The sequence below is a fragment of the Thalassophryne amazonica genome, chromosome 3 (assembly GCF_902500255.1).
Source record: "Thalassophryne amazonica chromosome 3, fThaAma1.1, whole genome shotgun sequence".
NCBI classification, from domain to species: domain Eukaryota; kingdom Metazoa; phylum Chordata; class Actinopteri; order Batrachoidiformes; family Batrachoididae; genus Thalassophryne; species Thalassophryne amazonica.
The window spans coordinates 31635802-31653745 of record NC_047105.1 but is presented as its reverse complement, the minus strand read 5'-3'; the positions used below and the strand labels follow the sequence as shown (position 1 = coordinate 31653745).

The following is a 17944-nucleotide window of genomic DNA, read 5'->3' as shown; positions in this document are numbered from 1 at the left end:
TGCTGGATGTGGAGGTCCTGGGCTGGTGTGGTTACATGTGGTCTGCGGTTGTGAGGCTGGTTGGATGTACTGCCAAATTCTCTGAAACGCCTTTGGAGACGGCTTATGGTAGAGACATGAACATTCAATACACGAGCAACAGCTCTGGTTGACATTCCTGCTGTCAGCATGCCAATTGCACGCTCCCTCAAATCTTGCGACATCTGTGGCAAAGTGCTGTGTGATAAAACTGCACCTTTCAGAGTGGCCTTTTATTGTGGACAGTCTAAGGCACACCTGTGCACTAATCATGGTGTCTAATCAGCATCTTGGTATGGCACACCTGTGAGGTGGGATGGATTATCTCAGCAAAGGAGAAGTGCTCACTATCACAGATTTAAACTGGTTTGTGAACAATATTTGAGGGAAATGGTGATATTGTGTATGTGGAAAAAGTTTTAGATCTTTGAGTTCATCTCATACAAAATGGGAGCAAAACCAAAAGTGTTGCGTTTATATTTTTGTTGAGTGTAGTTAAAAAAAAAATAAAAGGGTCGGTTTATTATCTAAGAGACCTCGTATATATGTGTGTGTGTGTGTGTTTACAAAAAAGAGATAAGAGCATCTTATTTACAATATGTGAAGTGGAATTTAGATGTGATAAGGTGACATTAGTGCAGGGATTTGTAAACGAGTTGTTATTGCACATGATTTGTGCACATATTATTACATGTGGTTATTTCACAGTGTTATTGTACAGCCTGACAGCAGCAGGGAGGAACGACCTGCGGTATCGTTCCTTCTTGCACTGAGGGTGCCTCAGTCTGTCACTGAAGGAGCTGCTCAGCTCCACTACAGTCCGGTGCAGAGGGTGAGAGGAGTTGTTCATGATGGATTTGAACTTGTTTAACACCCTCCTCTCAGCCACCTCCTCCAGAGAGTCCAGAGGACAGCCCAGGACAGAGCTGGACTTCCTGACCAGCTTATTCAGTCTCTTTCTCTCCCGTTCTGTGCTGCCCGGGGCCCAACAGATGACAGCATAGAGGAGAGCTGAGGCTACAACAGAGTTGTAGAAGGTCTTAGGCAGAGGCCTGCTCACTCCAAAGGATCTCAGTTTTCTCAGTAGGTGGAGGCGAGGCACGACAGGGCCTGTAGGCGAACTGCAGTGGGTCCAGGATGTCGCTCACCACGGTGCGGAGGTGAGACAGGACGAGCCGTTCCATGGTCTTCATGAGGTGGGAGGTCAGGGCAACTGGTCTGTAGTGAGCTGGTTCCTTGGCGTGCGGTGTTTTGGGAACCGGGACCACACAGGAGGTCTTCCAGAGGGTGGGGATTATTTTCCCAAATTTTTCTTCTGTTCGGATCTGAAGGGAATCTGTACATCTTGAAGCCCTTGTTGTGTCTATTTGTGCATCCAAATGCACAGCAACCCATCATTTTCAGTGAATAAATAAATAAAAGAGCTGGGATTACATGCAGACAGATTAACAGCCAGTGCTATTTTGAACCCAAGATGGCACCATGAGTCACGTGACTGTTTTTTTTTTTTTTTTTCCAACTAGTCATATCGCCACTCTCTCTATCAAGGGACTCTACCCCCCCCCCCCCCTGCCCAAAAGGGTGAAGAAAACCTAAAAACAAAACAAAAAATAACAAAAACAATAATTTTTGTCCACTGATTTTCCTAAAAAAAAAAAAAACTATTCCATGGCAGAGAGAAAACTGACCCACCTTTCGTCAAAAAGTGACAGCTGCCAATCAAAATCGGCCACGTCACTAAGCCCCGCCCCCTCTATGACGTCATAGCCAATCAGAATTGATGACGTCACTATGTCCCGCCCCTAAGCCCCTCCCCTAGTCCCGCCTCCAAGCCCCGCCCCTTATGACGTCACAGCCAATCATAATCAATGACATCATTATGCCCCGCCCCTAAGCCCCGCCCCTAGTCCCGCTTCCGAGCCCCCGCCCCTTATGACGTCACATCCAATCAGAGTCGATGACGTCAGTATGTCCCGCCCCTAAGCCCCGCCCCCGGCTCCTCCCCTAGTTCCGCCCCTGGCTCCTCCCCTAGCCCCACCCCCAAGCTCCTCCCCTAACCCCGGCCAAGCACCGCCTCCAAGCCATACCTCCCCTCCCACCCAGGGTCTAATATTTTAATGTCATTTTATTTCATGAATTAAAGAACGATTAAAAATACCTAGATCTTTTTAATGTATTAAAGAATTAACTAATTCTGAAATAATTAAACATAAATCACTGTCTATTATTTAATGACCCTTTAATATCTTTAATTCTTAAATTATTACGTTTCCTTTTCTGTTTTTTAATTCGTAAATTAAAGAAGGGGAACAAATACCCGTCTCTCTCGGCTGTAAGTCTTTGCAGCAAGACGGTCAAATACCCACGCATAGAGCCGCTCGCGGAAACATGACCCCACGGCTGTAAAACCTGTTGCAGACGCTGTGTCTGTGTGAGTGCGTGTGTGTGTGCGTGTGTGTGTGTGTGTGTGTGTGTGTGTGTGTGTGTGTGTGTGTGTGTGTGTGTGGCGGGACACCCGCTGAGCGGAGATGCTGCCCCGAGGTGATGAACCCGAAGAACAATAAACAATGCTCCTTATCACTCACGCCAGATGATGTTTTCTTTTAAGATATTAGCCGATCGATCATGGGGCGCGGGACACCCGCTGAGCGGAGATGCTGCCCCGAGCCCGAACAATAAACAATGCTCCTTATCACTTACGCCAAACGGTGTTTTTAGAGCAAAAGGTAAGGAATTACGCCCCGCGGACGAAGAAGGGTTTAAAAATCCCCTTTCGACGATAGAGTGACATACAGCATTCACCATGGCGAGACGAACTCCGATCCTCCGCTACATCTGCGAGACCCCGGTTAACATCACCATGACAACAGAAGGCTCGCTTGCCCCAAAAAAAGCGAGAATGTACGTCAGCCGTCTGAGCCAGCCGATACCGGAGGAAGATCTGACGTACAGCCTGGAGGGGCACGAACGTTTAACTTACACGTTCGACCCGTATTATGCCTAAGTAAGTTTCTTCACTCTGGCCGAGGGTGAGACTGCCACTCGAGGAACCCCACGGGTGGCGCTTACTTCCGCCGATTGGGGTGTCTTCTCCGCGGCGGCGGGCTCGATGATTCGCGACACGGTCAACCCTGAACCTCCAGGAGATCGGACGCCGGAAAAGAAGAAAACACGCTTCCAACTCACCTGGCTCAGCGCCCAGGGGCCTCGCTATAGGGTGATATTCCAGCGTGGACCTCCTGACACTGTCTCTGAGGGTGAAATTAAGTTGGAGCGGGTTAGTGCCAGCGGCCACGTCAGAAGCGTCACAGCTGCGGCTGAGAGCTGGCATGAGATGTTCAACACCTGCAACGACAGGATTACGGGCCTCTTTACAAGGTGCCTGGCCTGGAGGGACGTTATCGAAGTCCGAAAAAACTTGGCCCCTCTTTTTACTTAAAAAAAATAAATAAAAAAATAAAATAAAAAAATAAAAAAAACTCTGACGTAGCTCCTCCCCGCATGCACGGGGATTTCTATAAAAACCAGGGGACCACATCTCATTCAAGCATCGGAGGACGAACCAGCATGAGCTCCTCAACCTCTCCCATTGCAGCGGCCGACGGCATCGCTTGTGACTGCGCGCTCGACTGTGGAAGAGACCAGCCCTCTCTGAGCCAGGCTTCACGGACCCGCGGTGGGTACGAGAGCCCGTGGGGAGTTCAGCTCGAGGCGGTCTGGGGCGAGATCCATCCTTCTCACGCGCTTTCCAGCCCGGGAGGCGTGGGGTCTCTTCCCGCTGTCACGGAGGCCGCGAGTCCGCGGGAGGTACAAGACCTCGAGCCGGCTGAGAAATACGCCACATCTTTCGCATCTGACCGGCCTGACGGGTTCCTGTCAGAGGAATTCCTGAAAACGGTGAAAGTCGGCGTGGCACACTTACTTTTGGCTGTGATCAAAAGTTACAGACAAAAACTCTGTTACGGGTGTGAGATCGATCACCCCAGCCAGCGCCAGCACGAGTGCCTGGACCCGTTAAATGAATATTTCTTTACCGGACATTTTGAGAGATTAATGGTGAGACTCTGGAGACCGACCTTCATCCCGGCTGTGGTAAAGCTCCTAGCCCAGCGCTTCCTCAACCCATCGGCTGCGAGGGTTCAGGGGGTGGTAGAAAACATCCTCACTGAGCTGAAATACACTGATACTTTTGAAGCAAAGATCAACGAACTGTACACATGTTTCGGTGAAGACGCAGATCTCGACCTGGAGGGGATGGTAGCCGTCTATAACCCAGACGACTGAAGAAAAACCTGCTTTTTTTTTTTTTTTTTTTTTTTTTTTTAAATATCATTATATTGTTTTACAGTCATGGGTAATTGTGTGATGATTCTCTTTCAAAGCTTGCGGGAAGTTTATATTATACGTGGACTCTCGTATAAGCTGGAGCGGGTAGTCATTCGCAGGCTGGAGACCCCAGACGCACCGCCTTCATGCGTTATGGAGAGGGTTTTCGACGTTATCAGACGTCGCCCCGGGCCCGGAGTCTGGACAGATCATATCTACAGCGCGGCTCTCCATTCATCTGAAAAATCTCTGTACAACGTATTACTGAAAATCTCTGTTTTGACCACTGACGATTTTACACGGTGTAATACGATGCATCTGCTTACATTATACACTCTGTTTGTGGATGTGATAGCGTGCCGGGTGAAACAGATGGGGGTGTCCAGAGGGGAGATTGTTCCTACACTTTTACAGCTGAATACTGAAATAAACCGTAAATGCGGGGGAGATGTATTACTGAGAGTTTTCCAGTTTTGTACGTGAACGTATACTTTTTTCCTTCACGTATGCTGTGTTTAATAAACATGAACAATTGTTTTTTCTCTGTGTGTGACTTTAATGAATGTAATAAAGCACATATTCTAAACCTTATACAGCCTGTGTTCTTTCCTATAATATTGTTGAAAAAGGGTGAAATGTTTTTCATATTGCAAGACAGAGTCATACAAACGAGGTTTTGGTGGAAAAAAGGTGCTCGTATGAATTAATGAGGGGTTTTAACACGGTCTCATTAAAAGCTCGAGGCTGCTCTGTGAGCGCTCTCCGCGGTGCTGAATCAGAGTTCAATTTAACGTTTCCAAGAGCTCCTATTTAAAACGTATACTTTTTTCCTTCACACATGTTGTGTTTAATAAACATGAACAATTGCTTTTTTCTCTGTGCGTGACTTTAATGAATGTAATAAAGCATATATTCTAAACCTTATACGGCCTGTGTTCTTTCCTATAATATTGTTGAAAAAGGGTGAAATGTTTTACAAATCAAATTTATATAGTGCCAAAACCACAACAAAACAGTTGCCTCAAGGCGCTTCATATTGCAAGACAGAGTCATACAAACGAGGTTTTGGTGGAAAAAAGGTGCTCGTATGAATTAATGAGGGGTTTTAACACGGTCTTATTAAAAGCTCGAGGCTGCTCTGTGAGCGCTCTCCACGGTGCTGAATCAGAGTTCAATTTAAAACAAAAGACTAATATTTATGGTCGCTAAAACATATAAAAATGCAAAAGGACTATCCGGTTCATCATTCTGAAGAGATCCGTCTTAAAAGATGGGTGATGAGGGTTTAATGAAGGATGTATATTATAGTCCGGTAAATCCGGGGAGTTTTGGAGGGCCGGAGCGTTTACGCAGGGCTCTGCATGATCAACACAGCTCTAAAATTCGTATGAAGCATATCAGAGATTTCCTGTCGGGGGAAGATGCATACACATTACACAAACCTGCCAGGACGCATTTTCCAAGAAATAGAGTATTTGTCACAAACCCGCTTAACCAATTTCAGACGGATTTATGCGACATGCAGGGGTTATCAGATTTTAACGACGGGTACAAGTACCTGCTGACCGTTATCGATATCTTCTCAAAAAAAGCGTATGCCAGACCTCTGAAGTCAAAGCAAGGGCGCGAAGTCTCACAGGCCTTTGCCTCACTCTTAAAGCAGAGCGGGGTGCCTCTGAAGATGCAGACTGATGCCGGGAAAGAGTTTTTTAACAAACCGTTCAAGGATTTAATGAAAAAACACCGGATTCTACATTTTGCCACCGCAAGTGATCTGAAAGCCTCGGTTGTCGAGAGGTTTAATCGCACGCTAAAGACGAGAATGTGGAGATATTTTACTGCTAAAAACACGAGAAGATACATCGACGTCCTACCGTCTTTACTCACGGCTTATAACGAGAGTTATCATAAAAGCATTAAGATGAGGCCGAATGAGGTTAATGATCGAAATGTCGATCAAGTGTTTCAAAATTTGTATGGGGCATCCACCCTACGCAGGAGGCCTGTGAAGTGTAAATATAAGGTCGGAGATATAGTCAGGGTCTCCAAGCTCAGGGGAGTTTTTGATAAAAAATATGAACAAAGTTTTACGGATGAAATGTTCACGGTGTCAGAATGTATACAACGTACGCCGCCCGTTTATAAATTGAAAGATTATGACGGTGAGATCATTGAAGGCTCATTCTATGAACCGGAATTGCAGAAGGTTAAAATAGCAAAAGACAGACCGTATCAGGTTCAAGAAATTATTCGTGAACGTTTTACCAAGGGAAAGAAATTTGTATTTGTCAGATGGAAAAATTGGCCCGAGAAATTTAACTCCTGGGTTCCCGCGGACCAGCTGATGGCCGTATAAATATGAGAACTTCCATCTTCAACCGACATATGAGAAATGGATCGGGATCTGAAACACGGATTTTATATGACTCTGCCTTCAAACGCCAGCCTAAAAGTATTCCCGGACAACACAATTTCATGCTACCAGGTGGACTTGGCTCGACACCTGGATCTAGAGGGTGACTGGGATGTGGCGCTGACGGAAATTTGTTATCCGCACACCTGGTTAAATATCCCGGAAAAGCCTTCCTGTACGTTCCAGGTGATGAAAATTACGGGCAAGAACAAACTCGCCGTTCACTCGCGATATTTTGACACGGGATATTATGATAACTTTGAGGTTATTGCAGGGCTGATAAACCCTCGTTTGAAGACTATAGATCCGAATCTGACTTTAAAATATGACGATATCCAGAAAAAGTTTCTGTGGGAAGGAGACGGTACCAGCCAGGTATATTTTGAAGCCCCGACGGCGTACATGCTGGGGATGCACCCTAATCAATGGCTGAGATGCGGACCCGGGGTCACGAGCTGTCCCCGCTACCCCGATATAAAAGCAGGGATGTATCACCTGTTCTGTTATACAGACGTTGTACAGCCTCAGGCGGTGGGTGACGCTTTTGCTCCTCTCCTCCGAGCGTTCGAAATTGGAGGTCGTTTCGGGGAAATAATTACAAAGAAATTCAACCCCGCTTATTACATCCCGGTCTCCAAAAGACATATTGAGACAATACGCATCGAAATCAAAAGCGATCAAGATCAAACGGTGGATTTCAGATACGGTAAAGTGGTTGTGACATTACATTTTAAACCGGCGGGATAAAAAAAAATGGCTGGGGCAGCGCACAAAGCCGACATTTATAGATTTGTGCCTTACTATGAAAATCAAGTCGGGAATGGCCTTCACGGCTTCCACGGCGCTCCTGTTATGTACGGGCGCGGGCTCGGGAACATATTTTCGAAACTGTTCAAATTTGTGTCGCCGCTGATTAAACAAGGATACACGATCGCCAAACCTCACCTGAAAAACGCAGCCCGAAGCATCGCTTCCGACGTAGTGAGCCGCGTTGTTGAGAGGGCCGGACGGAGTCAGGAGCCCGAGCAGCAGCGGGGGTCCGGGATCATGGTGCTCTCAAGAAGGCCCCAGAAACGCCCCCCGGGGAAACGGGTCAAAACAGTTAAAAAGCGAAAGACCCCCGGAAAAAGCAGAACAGTTCGAAGGAAGCATAAGAAGAGGAGGTTGTCCGGGGATATTTTCTCTTAAACAATGTCTCTTTTGCAAAATAATTCCCCCGAATGCACCATGAGCGAATTGGATTTATTCGCCGTCCCCGGGACCCAGCTGTCCATCGAGCAAAGCCAATACGTTGAAGTCAGCCCGTTATCAGCCCTGACGGACATGGGCCCTATCGAGTTTTTTATCCCCGGAGACGGTGAGAGGTATTTAGACCTCAATAATACGCTGCTTTATCTGCGAATGAAAATTGCAAACGCCGACGGGACTGACCTGGCTAATGACGCCCGCGTGGGCGTCATAAATTATCCTCTCAATACGATTTTCTCACAAGTCGACGTGACTCTGGGTGACCGGCTGATTTCCCAGTCCAGCGCGACGCACCCGTACAGGGCAATGATTGAGACGCTGCTGAACTTTTCCCCCGCTTCATTGAAATCGCAGTTCACGGGCAGTTTGTTTTACAAGGACACCCCGGGTCAGCACAATTCGACCGCTGTGGATGACGCGGGCCCGAATAAAGGCCTCGTGAGCAGAGCGCGCTTTAGCGCCGAATCGCGTGAATTTCAAGTTCAGGGTCCGCTGCACGCGGACATATTTTTCTGCGAGAGGCTTCTTCTGAATAACATTGATCTAAGAGTTAAATTAATTCGAGCCAGCGATGCTTTCTGCCTGATGGGGCTGGCGGCCTCCACTTTCAAGCTGAAAATTCTGGGCGCGTCCCTATTCGTTAAGAAAGTCACCGTATCCCCTGCAGTGAGATTGGGCCACTCCGCGGCTCTCATGAAAGGGAACGCCGTGTACCCGTTATCACGAATCAACGTTAAGACTTACGTGATCCCCAGCCATTCCAGGATATGCAACCAGGAGAACCTGTTTTTAGGAACCATGCCCAAATATGTGGTTCTGGGTATGGTGAATCACAATGCATTCAGTGGGAGAAGAGATCTGTCCCCGTTTGAATTTGCACACTATGACCTGGAGTACCTCGCACTCAGTCAAAACGGGAGACAGCTGCCGGCTAAAGCTTTCCAGCCTGAATTTAACAACGAACTCTCTGTCAGGGAGTTTTACAATCTCTACACCGCGACCGGACGACACCTCAAAGACCAGCCTCTCTGTATAGACCGGGAGGATTTTGCGCGCGGCTACGCGCTGTACGTCTTCAATTTAAACCCGGAGGAGGACAGCGGCGCTCTGAGCCCCGTCTCCACAGGCACCCTGCGACTTGAAATGAGATTCAGAGTCGCGACTCCGCATACCACCACGCTGATAGTGTACGCGTGTTATGATTCTCTCCTGGAGATTAATTCCAAGCGACAGGTCCTTGTGGATTTTTACTGATGAACACCCTGGAATTGGACGCAGTTATGAGGGGCTTAATAGGAGACCTGTTTGCCGGTGTTTTTGCGTCTGACGAGTTATTCCGGATCAAGCCGCGCCCTCCCGTATATTTCATTGTAAACACCCACCCTAGACATTTACCGGGAGAACACTGGTTAGCGCTCACCGTTGAAAAAAATGGTCGAGCCACATTTTTTGACTCGTTCGGCCTCAGCCCTGACTTTGATTACTACCCTAAAAGCATCCTGCAATATCTGGAGAATCTCCCAGATGTTAAAAACATTCTGTATCACAACAAGCAGCTTCAGCACGAGTTATCCGACGTATGCGGACAACACTGCGTGTATTATCTGTATAACAGAGCCAGTGGGAAGTCGTACCGGGACGTGGTGTCTTTATACTCCGAAAATACTATCGCGAACGATGATTTGGTTTCTGATTTTGTGAAAAGATATCGTTATTGCCTTAAGAAAAGCTGCAATACCTCCTGTAACCAGCTAGCAGGGCCTCTGCATGAGTTTAAATATTGTCACGGCTTGTGTTAACCGGCGTTCCTATTTTTTTATGTTTTTCCGTGTGAAAATGTAACCCCCGTCTTAGAACGCTCTCCCGATCATACCTTTAAAGTTTTATTGCGTTTGGAAAATTTAAACCCCCGTTTTTTAAACGTAGAAAGAAGCCTTGACCTTTGACCTTTGATTTTTGTATGTGTTTTTTTCGCCTGAAAACGGGGTGGATGTGTGAGAGCGGCCTTCCGATCATACCTTTAAAGTTTTAACGCGTTTGCATAATGTAAACCCCCGTTTTTAAACGTAGAAAGAAGCTTTGACCTTTGACCTTTGATTTTTTTTATGTGTTTTTTTTTCGCCTGAAAACGGGGTGGATGTGTGAGAGTGGCCTTCCGATCATACCTTTAAAGTTTTAACGCGTTTGCATAATGTAAACCTCCGTTTTTAAACGTAGAAAGAAGCTTTGACCTTTGACCTTTGATTTTTTGTATGTGTTTTTTTTCGCCTGAAAACGGGGTGGATGTGTGAGAGCGGCCTTCCGATCATACCTTTAAAGTTTTAACGCGTTTGCATAATGTAAACCTCCGTTTTTAAACGTAGAAAGAAGCTTTGACCTTTGACCTTTGATTTTTTGTATGTGTTTTTTTTTGCCTGAAAACGGGGTGGATGTGTGAGAGCGGCCTTCCGATCATACCTTTAAAGTTTTAACGCGTTTGCATAATGTAAGCCTCCGTTTTTAAACGTAGAAAGAAGCTTTGACCTTTGACCTTTGATTTTTTGTATGTGTTTTTTTTTCGCCTGAAAACGGGGTGGATGTGTGAGAGCGGCCTTCCGAACATACCTTTAAAGTTTTAACGCGTTTGCATAATGTAAACCCCCGTTTTTAAACGTAGAAAGAAGCTTTGACCTTTGACCTTTGATTTTTTGTATGTGTTTTTTTTTCGCCTGAAAACGGGGTGGATGTGTGAGAGCGGCCTTCCGAACATACCTTTAAAGTTTTAACGCGTTTGCATAATGTAAACCCCCGTTTTTAAACGTAGAAAGAAGCTTTGACCTTTGACCTTTGATTTTTTTTATGTGTTTTTTTTTCGCCTGAAAACGGGGTGGATGTGTGAGAGCGGCCTTCCGAACATACCTTTAAAGTTTTATCGCGTTTGCACGCTTTAAAACATTGTTATTAAGTACAGAAAGAAGTGTTAATCTTTGATCCTAAATTTTTTTTATGTTTTTTTTCGCCTGAAAACGGGGTGGATGTGTGAGAGCGGCCTTCCGATCATACCTTTAAAGTTTTATCGCGTTTGCATGATGTAAACCCCCGTTTTTAAACGTAGAAAGAAGCTTTGACCTTTGACCTTTGATTTTTTTTATGTGTTTTTTGTGAAAAATGTTCCGAATGTGTAGAAAATGCACCCCCGATCATACCTTTAATGTTTTTGCATCGTTGTTATTAAGTAGAGAAGTGTTGAAAGTTGTTTTTTAAACCGTATACCGAATAAAAGTGATGAAGGCCGGAGATGAGTTTCAGTCTGTGTTTTATTAGTAACAATATACAAAAACGTGACTGACTGCGATGTATTTTAAAGAATCTTGATCATAATATCCAGTCAGTTTTTAATTCGATACCCTCCTTTTATGGTGAGAAACCTTCCCAGCGTTGGAAGTCTTTTTTTTTTTTCTTAAGTTTCTTCCTGGCCGGCGAATCGGTTAAAAGAAGGGATTCATCCGGCGAGCTGCTCCGGCCTTTTTTAAGCTTCTGAAGCTGCTCGCGGGCTTGCGGGTTTGATACGCACGCCACCGGGATGTTCCGCTCCTGTAAAATATTGAGGAACTTCACCCAGCCTGTAGGAGGGCTCGATTTCTTGAACGAGGATCCGAGATGTTTCATAAGATCTATGGCGTGAGACCCCCTCACGACTTTCCCCTTGTAAATAAATTCCCCCGACGGACTCCAGCGCGTATCACCCTTCGATAATTTCCTCATAATATATTCAGCGTTTCTACGCTCTCTGGAGGGGATATTCTTCAGGACCTCTGTGACAGTCTCATCCTCCTCCTCCTCCTCCTCCACCCCCTCCTCCTCAGGTTGCTTAGCGACGCGAGTCTCTTGCGGGGGTGAAACGCGTGATTCGAGTTCCCCCTGCTTGATCAGGGTTAAATAGCGCTGCAGCAGAGCCTCATACTTTTTAATTTTTTCATAAGGAGAGTGAGTACGTTCTTCCAGTATACCTCGCATTCGCGAGTCTAAATCATTTTCCGCCGTTTGTCTGATGTTATTTCCGCTCGGCGGAACGGAATGACTGAGTTGAAGCATCTGCTGTGGAGTGAGTAAAAACATCTTTTGCGCCGCTTTGAACGCCATTATCCTCTGGGTACTATTAGACTCGTTATAACGGGCAGGGCCGCGGCGAGCAGAGGCAGGAGAAAGCCGCCCGTCTGAATCAGCGCTCCCCGCTTCTTTTTATAACTGGTTTTTCTGTCGGCCAGAAGACGTAAAACTCTTTTTCGTTTTTTCAAGGCCCGGAATTGAGAGTCGCTCAAGGCGATATTCCCCTTTAATATATTCAAAGCGATCTCGGATAAAGTTTTCAGAAGCTCCGGCCTGCAGGTCTTCAGGCTGTAGTGACGCTCCCTCGCCCCGGCTCTGATTAGCGCTTTAAGAGCGGGGGCGTTCCTTTTTAAAAGAGAGCTCATATCTGTTTATCTTTCTGTAAATAAACTGTGGGCCACTCGTGCGGGAGTAATCCCGATCTCAGTCTGAACTGATCTGGACACTCCTGCGTGCAATCCAGTAATAAATACCCGTAAGGTACGCTCGTAGCATCATCAAGTGCCTCCAAAAAAAATTTTTTCTGCCGGGAAACATTTGCTGAGCCAGAATGTTCATCTGTAACTTGTCTCTGGGATTTTTAAACAGCACCATATAATTACAATTCAAACTGATGGTTCGACTGTATTTCCCTTTATGAAACACGTTCTGTGTGATCATGATGACGCTCATATTCCGGTGATGTCTGTACTGGGTGAAAATTCTTACAACTTCAGGATGATCCGTTGCTTGAAAGATGAGATCGTCCAAAATAACCAGATGGCTCTGACCTTCAGGGAAAAGGCTGTCGTCCAGAAATGAGTCAGGGAGTCCTCTTACAAATTTAATATTTTTATTCTTCAGTTCAGAATACAGAGGTTGTTCAGACGTATACAGCCATACAATGTTGTCAGGCACATATCTCATAGCGTGGCTACAATTTTCCAGCAATGTTTTCACAAACACAGTCTTTCCCGAACCACTCGGTCCAACGATGAGACAGGAGAATGGGAGCTGAAGTCTGGGGTCAATCTCCACCGTATTTCCAGAGTGAGACATGTTTCAAAATCCGAACGGTTCGGTTTCCCCGTCCTTTAAAAGACGCCGCTTGTCATACACCACCCTGAAGGATTTTTGAAATGACACGTTTGTCAAACTGAAACTGCTTTTATGACGTTTAATTCCCTGCTGCGGCGTTATGATAGATGCAGCGAGGGCGGGATCTTTTATATAACCCTCGACCAGATCTTTGACGCTGTCAAAGTTTATTTTCTGACAGCTTTCGTGGGTTTGAGTGATCCCCTTCACACGCATGACCGTTTTACCTCGTGCGGTTTTATATGCGTAACTTTTAGGTCCCGCCGCTGCAAACTCTGTGATGACGTCGCCGTTCAACTCGTCGGTGAGCTGCCCCAGATAATTACCGGTAGGCAGCGGGGTTTCACCCCGCCTACAAACGTAAATCAGGCTATCGGTATCATAATACAGAATCCTGTCAGGATTTGCCACAGCCTCCATAAAACCGTACAAGGTCAAACGCGCGTACGCCGTTGTAAACGCCGCGATGAAAATATTGACGGTTTTACCCGGTCGGCTGACGTGCCGCGGGCCGTACCTCCATTGAACCATAGCCGCCTGACTGCTGAGGAATGTTAGATATGTGACCTCGTACTCTTCAGAAAACAGATACCTGAACAGATCGTCAGCATTTTTAACGAGCGCGGTCTGCGTCAGATTTGCCCTCTGGGCGAATTTCCCCCAGAAGGAGTTGAGGCAGATCTTAGCCATCTGTCGTTTTGCCGGATTGTGACTGATTTTTTCTGGGTCTAAACGAATCTTCTGATTCAGCCAGTAGTCCGTGATGTATTTTTCTCTGCTCTCGGAGTCTTTATCAAATTCGGGAGGGAAACCAGAGGCTTCTTGCTTGTGTTTTAAGAAGGTGTTTATGTACCCCTCAAAGATTTTATCACTTTTTTCCTCAAAATGCCAGACTTCAAAAATCTTAGCTACAGCATAGCCTGTATCCAGAGCTTTGTGGAATTCCGGGGTCGTCCAAGTCCCAGACAGAGCTCTCTGCTGCTGACTGTGTGTGCACGCTGCAGCTTGATTATTTTCATCAGCGCAGGTGCGACACAGAGTAAACACCAGTTTACCGTGAGGAGTTCTGTGTGGGAGGACGGGGAATTTTAGCCCCTGGGGCGGGTACACGATGGCTTTGATGAGCCCGAAATAAGTCCTGGGGTCTCTGAAATTTCTCTCGATAATTTCCGGATGCCCCGTGGGATATGTGAAATTTACGTTAACGTAAGGATACAGCGAGGTCACGTCGACGTAATAGACCGTCTCATCTTGCTCAGCCGTGTACCTCAGACGGGACGCGCAAGTCCGACCGCCGTATAAAGCGTCGCGAGGTTCGAGGGGCGGCGGTAACCCCCTGCGGGCGAGGAAACACTGAACGCTCTCATCCCTCAGCCTCATTTCAAGCCATTGATGCTCCCAAATTACGTTGAGGGTGACGCCCGGCATAGCCCGCAGAAAGGCTATTTTTTTCTGACACGCTGCGTGGAGCTCTCCAAATGAGGTGTTTGTGAGAGGGTTTATTTCATGCTGTGTAAAACACCTTGCACACCCGTGGTAAAAACATCCGAGAAACTCCCACACTTTTATCCGGCCGTCAATCTGAGCATACCCATCAACATAATAACCTCCTATTTTTTTCTCGCCCCTGTTTAGAGCATGATCGATGATAATGTTTTGCGTCTCAGCAACCCATTCTAACCATTGCACGGCCACGTCCGAATATTTTTTATGCCTCGTTCTATAATTGTCGGCGGAGGGGATCGCCAGCGTTTTTGGAGCAAGAAAGTTAGTTTGGAAGACTTTCATACACGCTGAGGCGATTGTAACGCAGGTAAAAGGATCCACGAGTGTTTCAGCGATGAATTCAGACATAAATTTGGAGCAGGCTGCAGCCAAGATTTTTGTGTCGTTATCACAATACATAACGGCCTCGGCTTTAAAATCAAAAATTGCGTTTTTTTTCCGCACGTACCATGCGTTAAATTCCTCTCTTTCTCCCTCTGACATATTTGCGACCCCGTAAGCCGCTGAGTCAGGGTACGGACCGACATAGTTCAGATTTTTTTCTGAACTGAACAGGTGCAGAAAGTAACCTTTGCGGATGATTTCGTCTTTCAGCCGGATCCCCAGGGCTTTAGGCATCTGAGATAAGCGCATTGTAAGGAAAGATAACGAATCTATATATTTCTGTTTAAAGGCGGCGTCTGTCATGAGTAATAGTTTACTCCCGGTCATAATCACAGCGGGGGTTACGCCCTGCTGGACTAAATACTTTAGAAGCAAATAGCCGTCAAAACCTTTTGAGTTGTGAGCGATGAACACGTATTCTTTGAATTTTCTCGTTCTAAAATGTTTAAAGAAGCGGGCTACGCAGTCTGTCCCCCATGCGCTCCAAAAATCACCCGTCTTTGTTACAGCGCTGACGTAAAACGGTACGTGTTCCCCGTTATTATCGACATACGTTTCAAAATCATAAAAAACATATTTCTCTGAATGCGTCTCTTCAGCTTTGAGTGGGGTCATATAGCAGAGGTGACCCTCGCTCGGCTCCTGGAGAGCCTCGCTGCATATATGACACCTCTTCTGCTTACACACGTGCGGAGCGCTGTTTTTAGAAAACGCTATGTAATACTCACGTTTACATCGAGAGCATTTTTTTCTGTTATCACACACATTAACGAACTTACCGGCGGAAGGACGATACTTCGGCTGTTTATGCAGGCTGTAACAGGTGGGAGAGCGACACTCCTTGTTACATTCGCTGCAGAATACAGGGTTATTTTTCTCATAACACTGCGTGGATTCACAAATTTTACAATATGACGGACAATTATGGGAGGCGTGGTTATTGTACCCCTCAAAGCAAAACTTACATACATATTTCACTCCCAAAAATCTCTTTAAATCGATGATTCCGTAAAAATGATTATTAAACAGAAAAACGAAAAGAGTTTTCTGCTGCGCCGGTATTCCTGTCTGGAATTTTGTCAGCTTTCTCTCCCCTTCGGCTCTGAAAAACACCACAATTTTACAACCCAGAGCGTTTTCAAATTTTCCCACCTGCTCTAAAGATACCGGCGTAGCTTCCGTTAATCCGACGCTATTTTGTAACGCCAGTCCGCGCTGCTCCGCCTCGTGCGTACTCAGATGAGGATTCAATAACTGAACGAGGTTTATCGCGAAACATAAACTGTTGTCAGGATTATACACGATATTAAGGCATTTGGATTTTTTCCTCAGAACCTCGTGATGGAGGAGGTCATCTATTCTGCGCTTCCCCGCGCCGTTCTGGTTGCGGATGACTTGAACCACTAATTCCAGAGACTTGTCGGCTAAAACGTTGGAATTTGATTGTATCAATCGTTCTAACAGATTTTGGAAGCCCGTCACATCGCCAGCGTCGTTATATGAGCTGATCAAAGCGGCCTCGTTGTAGACTGAGTCCCCACGAATCTCCATTTGGATAAAGTCCCCGGCCCTGGCGTGTGTTAAAGCCTTTTCGACCGAGTTATGAAGAGCCCCTACGACGTTACGGTAAAATTCCGCGTAGTCGGGAATTTCGTCGGCGCGCTGGAAATTGAGAGGCAGCCTGATTTCGATATTGTTAAAAGCAGGTCTCCTGATGACGTTAGCAGCCCCACCACCCGTCATGGGAGAGTGTCGGCTGGGTCCCGGTCGTGCATCATCTCCGTCTTCCATCAAAACAGAGATCGCCGCGTTTATCGGGGTTAAACGAGCTCTGTTTAAAATCTCTTCTCCGCGCGCATTGCGCGGGGAGGGACTTCTTAAAGGTGAAAAAGCGCGAGCGTCGTTAGGCGTTTGATTTAATTCATCCACCGCGGATTGGACGTGAGGATTAACTTCACACGCGAGGAGGTTTACGGCGTTATTTAACGGAGTCAGACGTACCTGGTTCAACGCCGCGGGACCGGACTCGTCTGGAGGTGAGGTGTGCGGGGGGTTAGGGGGCTCTTCAGTATCAGACTGGACCGTCGAATTTATAGCGTTAATCGCAGAAATGATGTAGGGGTTAATTTCTTCCGATTCTCGTTCAGCAGCTAAATTGTTAAGAGCCTCATTTAACGGTGTTAAACGAACACGGCTTAAAAGTCTCTCTCCGGACTCGATGTTATTTTGAGGCGGCGAATTTAACGCCTCGGGGAATGGACCATCTGCTCCAGGAGCGCTCCCCGCTGAGTCGATTATTGAAGCGTTTAAATCCAATACACGTCCGAAGTTATTTTCCCGATGTGAATTCTCTCCTTCCATCTTTTAAAATCTGTAGCAGGAAGAATCTACCTCAAGAAATTCAGTTAATATACCTCTTCAAATGAATTCTCCCGTTCCATCGAAATAAGAGAAAAAATAAAAAAATAAAAACAGACTACACATTTTCAAGAAAGTTGCGTGATGAGGTTAATCCCAGCTCAGAATATCTTCGAGCCTTGCGTCTCTGTGGAAAATAGACGGTCTCCCTCCACCGCGTGCTGAAAAAAGAGAAAATCGTTAGTTATTAAATATTTAAAATAAATAAATACATAAACTCCGACTCCTTACCGTGTACATCCGCGGATCGTTTTACGGGTCTCTCCCACTGACCCGCTTCTCCATGGGCTGTGACAGAAAAAATCGGGTTATTCCAGAGTTTTAACCGTGATTTAATCTCGATCGCTGTACTTACATCTGCGTGGTGAAGTTGGGGCTTCCAGCCTTCGAACTTCTTCAGGGGGCTCTGACTTGATTTCTAGAATTAACATAAATAAATGAATACAAAGCATCACCCTCGCAAGC

At 46.2% G+C, this 17944-nt stretch overlaps 1 protein-coding gene across 1 annotated transcript in view; it reads left to right on the top strand.

Annotated features, from left to right (window-relative positions):
* The first annotated feature begins 10099 nt into the window (after positions 1-10099).
* Positions 10100-17944, top strand: part of mtss1 (MTSS I-BAR domain containing 1) — a 92057-nt gene continuing 84212 nt past the window's right edge. Inside the window, exon 1 of the mRNA XM_034165992.1 lies at positions 10100-10112. The gene's annotated coding sequence lies outside the window, so the exon portion shown is untranslated. The remainder of the gene's footprint in view (positions 10113-17944) is intronic.